The sequence below is a fragment of the Heptranchias perlo genome, chromosome 27 (assembly GCF_035084215.1).
Source record: "Heptranchias perlo isolate sHepPer1 chromosome 27, sHepPer1.hap1, whole genome shotgun sequence".
Classification (NCBI taxonomy): domain Eukaryota; kingdom Metazoa; phylum Chordata; class Chondrichthyes; order Hexanchiformes; family Hexanchidae; genus Heptranchias; species Heptranchias perlo.
The window spans coordinates 8,312,976-8,319,014 of NC_090351.1; positions in this window are offsets into that span (position 1 = coordinate 8,312,976).

A 6,039-nucleotide genomic window follows, 5' to 3' on the forward strand; every position below is an offset into this window, starting at 1 on the left:
GGAGTCCATACCCCTATACCGTACGGGATCCATACGCCTATATGGTGAGGGATCAATACCCCTATACCGCGCGGTGTCCATACCCCTATACTGTGGGGTGGTCCATACCCCTATACTGTGGGGGAGGGGGTCCATACCCTTATACCATGCGGGGTCCATACCCCTATACCGCACGGTGTCCATACCCCTATACTGTGGGGTGGTCCATACTCCTATAACGCACGGGGTCCGTTCCCCTATAACGCACGGGGTCCGTTCCCCTATACCGCGCGGGGTGCGTTCCCCTATACCGCGGGGGTTCATACCCCAATACCATGCAGGTCCATTCCCCTATACCGTGGGGGAGGGGGTCCATACCCCTATACCGTACGGGGTCCAAACCCCTTGCCGTGGTGGTGTCCATACTCCTCTACTGCGCGGGGTCCATATCCCTACAATGTGGGGGGGTCCATGCCCGTATACTGTGCGGGGTCCATGCCCCTTGCTGTGGTGGGGTCCGTACCCCTATACCGCGCAGGGTCCGTACCCCTATACCGCGCGGGGTCCATGCCCCTATACAGTGGTGGGGGGGTGTCCATACCCCTATATTGTGCAGGGCCTGTACTCCTATACTGTGCGGGGTCCGTACCCCTATACCGTGCGGGGTCCATACCCCTTGCCACGGTGGGGTCCTTTGAAGGGCTACTGGGTCTGGGTCTGGTGACGGAGCGACGGATGCCGCTCCCCCATCCTCTTTCCATACCCATGGGGGATTGTAGGGTGTGTCTGCCTCCATCAGGCAGATCGGGGCCTTTGGTTGTGGCGGATTGTCACCCGGATACTTCTTACATTGATTAATGTGGAACCACTTAACCCTTTTAGGGAGCTGTACTGTATATACCATGGGGCTGGCTTTGTCAACGATATTATGTGGGCTCTGGTACAGAGGATCAAAGGTTCCCGTTCATGCAGATTTACGGACCATTACCTGGTCCCCTATTTCCCATTCTTGGGGTTTATGGGGTTCTAGCAAGAGTTTATTCTGCTGGTGAGCTTTTGCGATGTTATTGGCCGCCTGCAACATGACTTCCTGCAGATGCTGGTGGAGATTTTGAACAAACTTGTCCCTCTCTACCTCTCCCATCTGGTTTTCTGTCAGCTGTGGGACCAGGAGGTGAGTAGGGGGTAAGCATTGGTCTACTGTCATTAACTCGTGGTGAATAGCCAGTCGTCTGCAACGGGGTTGCCTGAACAGCCATGAGTACCAACGGGAGTCTAATATCCCATTGTTTAGGACTAATCTCCTTACAGACCTTCTCCTGCAAAGTCCTATTCGTTCGCTCCACAATCCCTGAGGACTGGGGATTGTACGCCACATGCCATTTACCCTGTATGCCCAGGAGTTTAAGTGTGTTGGCCATTACTTGCCCCGCAAAATGGCTCTCTTGGTCAGATTCCACTATTCTTGGAATTCCCCACTGAGAGAAAACCTTTACTAGAATTTTGGCCGTGCCGTGGGCTGTCACTACTTTGCACAGGACGGCCTCCACCCATTTAGAGAAATTGTTGACAACAATGAGGCAGTACTTATTCCCACTGGATATGGTGGGGAGGGGCCCAATATAATCAATTTGTATGGCTTGCCAAGACCCTTCCACTCTCCGTGTGTGACCGAGGGGTGCCTTTCTCTTCTGCGGGTCGGGGTTATTTGCTGCACACACCAAGCATCTGTCACAGAAATTCCGGACATCATCTTGGAGGTTAGGCCTTCATGCCACGGCCTCTATTCATTTGGTGGTCACGACAGGTCTCGGGTGGCCTGCTCCTGGTCCCCCATGGACCAATTGTATAAATTCTTCCCTATGATGGTGCAGGACAACCCAATGGTCATTATGGAAGAGCATTCCCTGTCTTAGCACCGTGTCAAGGTAGGGTCCCAGACCATCCGCCATTGCTAGAACCATCCGTGATTGTTGGGGATCCCAAGGCGTTCCCTCCATCGCTCCCTGCTTAGTTAGTGCGTTCGCCTTTTGGTTGCCCTCCCAACGCGGCTCTGCCTCGCTACATGTCTTGACCTTTCGAATGAAGAAGTTAGTTGTTGGTCCTCAGAATGGGGGCCAGAGACAAAGGTTTGCCATCCGCCGACTTAAAACCCTGTCGTTGCCAAAGGTTCAAGTATTCTGTCGTAGATTTGCAGGTGGATTCAGAACATATAACGAAGGGAGTGGGGAATTCGGTGGGGTGACAATGTATGCCACTGCCGCCAATTCTGCCTGTTGTGCACTAAAATGGGTGGGCAATTTAAGGGCGAGCGTCACATTACGCTCCTCGTCCCATATCCCGCATCCAGTATACAGGGTTCCCTCGTGGAAGTAACTGGATCCGTCCACATATACATCCCTACAATCCGGGCATGGCTCAGTAAACATGACCCCATAAATACAACCATTGTGTTCCACGCGGCACTCTTGCGGAGTCCCTGGAGAAGCCATATTTTGGGCCAGTTTGGGCTCCGTTACCTGTTGTTTCGGCGCTACACGGCCTCCTGGAGTGCCAAGATGGCTTTTTGGATGCGCACGCAAGTTTCTAGCGTGACATGCGCTGGACGCCATCTTTGTGTAGGTACTAGCGCATGCACAGAGAGCGCACGCCGGCAGCATGTAAAGTAGGGAGAAAATCAGTGTACAATGCTGATTTAAAGTGATAGACACCATTTTGCACCTTATCGCTCAACTCAACGCACAATCTTAATCACGCACACTTGAACATGTCTTAGAGTGCTTGGAGGACCGCCCATCAGTGCTATTTAAAGGGACCATGCAGGCGTTGCAGATTAGTTGCTGGATTATTGCTTCTGGCTGCTAGTAGAATAGGAAGTGTTTTTTGAAGCTCCCTATACTTCCTGAGCGAAGCTACAGTACATTTGAGAGTGGTTTGGCAGGTACTGCCTTAAGGTTGGGAAAGTTACAACAGTCATTGTACAAGATTCCTGGCAACCATGGGTGGATTGCTAGAGCTCCCGCTGGGCATTGAACATGACTGGGAGCATGCGGAGAGGACACGCAGAGCAGGTCAAGCTGCGAGGAGAGGGAGGAAGAGGAGGTGCAGGGCATTGAGCAGGAGGTCATATCCAATGAGGGCCTTCAGGGACTAATCTTCTTACCTCAATATGAGCGAGCATAAGGGAGGCCACAGAGGCACTGTACGAGATGAGGAACAGGTTCATCACGTTCCCTCTTGATAGAGACATGCAGAACGAGCGAGCACAGGAGTTCGCTCGCATTGCTGGCTTCCCCATGGTGCAGGGTGCCATTGACTGCACGCACATTGCCCTGCACGCCCCACATATCAAGTCGGCCGTCTTCGTCAACCGAAAGGGCTTCCACTCCCTGAACGTGCAGCTGGTGTGCGACCACATGTATTGCATCATGGAGGTCGATGCCCGCTACCCTGGGAGCAGTCACGAAACCTTCGCTATGCTGTAGTCCAATGTGCCAGCTATCGTTCACCTGGCTCGGAAAGTCAAAGGCTGGCTACTGGGCGACAGGGGCTATCCCATGATGTGGTGGCTCATGACCCCAGTGCGGCATGCATGCACACGTGCAGAGCAGGCTTACAATGAGTACCATGCTGCCACATGCAACATCGTGGAGCACACCATTGGCTTCCTGAAGCAACACTTCCGCTGCCTGGAGCGTTCTGGAGGAGCCCTGCAGTACTCCGCTGGGAAGATTTGTGGTGGTATGCTGCATGCTGCACAACCTCGCCATCATGAGGGACCAGCCCTTACCACTGCTGATCGGAGAAGACCCTGAGCCAGAGGGTGAGGAGGAGAAGGAGGAAGAGGCTGAGAAGGAGGAGGAGGAAGAGGCTGAGGAGGAGGAGAGGGAGGAACCAGAGGAGGAAGTGCAGGAAGACACAAGGGGGAGCAAGGAACACAAGGGCTCTGTATGCTCACCTGATCAATGCGCACTATCAATAATATGAATGACACCTCTCAAGTCACCAACAGTCCTACACTCCCCACCTGTCCGCTCCCACATGACCATCAAATCGCCCTCCATCTGATTACACATTGGTTTCCCCCTCAGCTCATTGCACAAATAAAAACCACCACCAAAAGCAAATTCAAAGTCACATTTATCATTTAACAAATGAAATGGATGCAAACAAAACAGGACTATTCACCCTTGTGCATTCCCTTAGTGCCTGTAGTTTGTGTGCCTTTACCTATCCTAGTGCTCCTATGCCGTGCATCCCCAGTGGCTGGAGCATGGGTGGTGGGAGGCTGCTGGCCTTAAATGGAGGAGCGTGCAGATGGCCTTGGAGGACGACCTCGAGCAGCTCTGGGCCGGGAGGGCCCGGCTTCAGACCTCGCCCTCCGGCGAGCTGGCACCTGTGGTATCCGTTCCCCCCACCCCGGCTCCTGCGCACTTGTGCCTGGTGTCTCACCATGTGCAGATCCCTCTAACCTAACCGCTAAACGACGCACTGTGTCAGCCACTGAGCTGGTGGAAGCAAGTGTCAGATCGAGTGACGGTGTGGCTTCAGTGTCCCCCTCCTCCTCCTCCTCCTCGGGTGCCGCCACGTGTTCTTGGGTATCTGCAATGACAAAGAGAAACAGGTTGAGTTGTGGAGCAGGGAGAGGAGCAAGTAAGACGTGCGGCCGACAGCATCTGCAGCACGTGAGTCAGAAAAGATTGTGGGAGAAGGGAGATGTGGGAAAGGAGAAGGAACATTAGATATGCAGAGACCCCCTTCACCGGGACCTCCAGCGCGGCATGTTGTGACGGCTGCAGCGACGGCCCGCCCAATGATCTGAAGCATGGTCTCCTCCAAGGGGGTGAGGATGTATAGGCGTGCCTGCCCTCCTTCAGGTCTCTCCTGCTTTGCTGCCGGCTGTTATGTGCCACCTTCTCCTGCAAGACAGAGGGCAATGTGTCAGTGAGTGTCCTGCAAGGTGTCTGGGTGATGTGCCTGTCATGGTTGAATAGCTGCCAGTGTGTGCGACCTGTGAGTGGTGGTTGTGTGGCCTGCAAGTGTGGCACTATGAGGGTGAGATGCATCATGCCAATTGCAGCATTGTGTAAGGATGGGCTGTGTTTGTTGGTGGGTGGGTGATGGGGGGGGGTGGTCACACGTGGAGTGGTGGTACAGTTGGTAGGATGTGCCACTTGACACTTGCATCAACTCACCTTGACCACTCGTGTCAAATCATTGAACTTCCGGCACTGCACCCGCGTGCGTGGTGCCCTGCTCCTGGCGTTGACTTCCTGGGCCACAGCCTCCCAATGCCTGCGGATCTGGAGGGTCTCCTGCCACCGAGGGTACAGTTTGGCCCCCCTTTCGTGCACCCCTTCCACCAGGGTCTCCAGTGCATCGTTGGAGAAGTGTGGGGCGAGCTCTCGCACCGGTCCCGCAATCCTTCCTGCCATCTCTCCCTCCACCCAGTAGACTGTGCACTTGCCCTTTAAAATGTGCACCTGCACCTTTAAGAGGTGCAGGCTGCCTGTGACGTGCGCTGGCCACACCCCATTTCGGGCTGCCTGATTCTCCATGCAGCCTCTGAGCAGCGCGGGTAGCGCTGGCTGCACGGAGGAATCATTCTAATTAGCAGGCAGCACAAAGTTTATGTTCTGCCTGGGCAGGAGGCCCTGGGAGCGGGTTAGTCACAGATCGCGGTACCCTCGCTCGGTTGTTGGCCTAATCCAATTTAACCCGCTTTGCAGGGAGACAGCAACAGCTGTGTCACCTACAAGAAGGTTTGCAGACAAGAACTAACATTTGGATGGCACTGCCAGTGGTCATCTAGGTTATTTATCCTTCATCACGGCCAACTTCTTTCAAGATAGCACCGTGGGTATTTGCAGTGCTTTGCAGTTTGTCGCCATCAGTTACATCAAGGAGACGACGGATTCAATATAGGTGCCCGAAATGGTGCTCAGAGGTAGCACTCTTGCTTCTGAGTCAGAATCGTTGTAGATTCACGTCCCACTCCAGAGACCTGAGCACAAAATCCAGGCTGACACTTGGAGGTGCTGTCTTTCGGATGAGATTTTA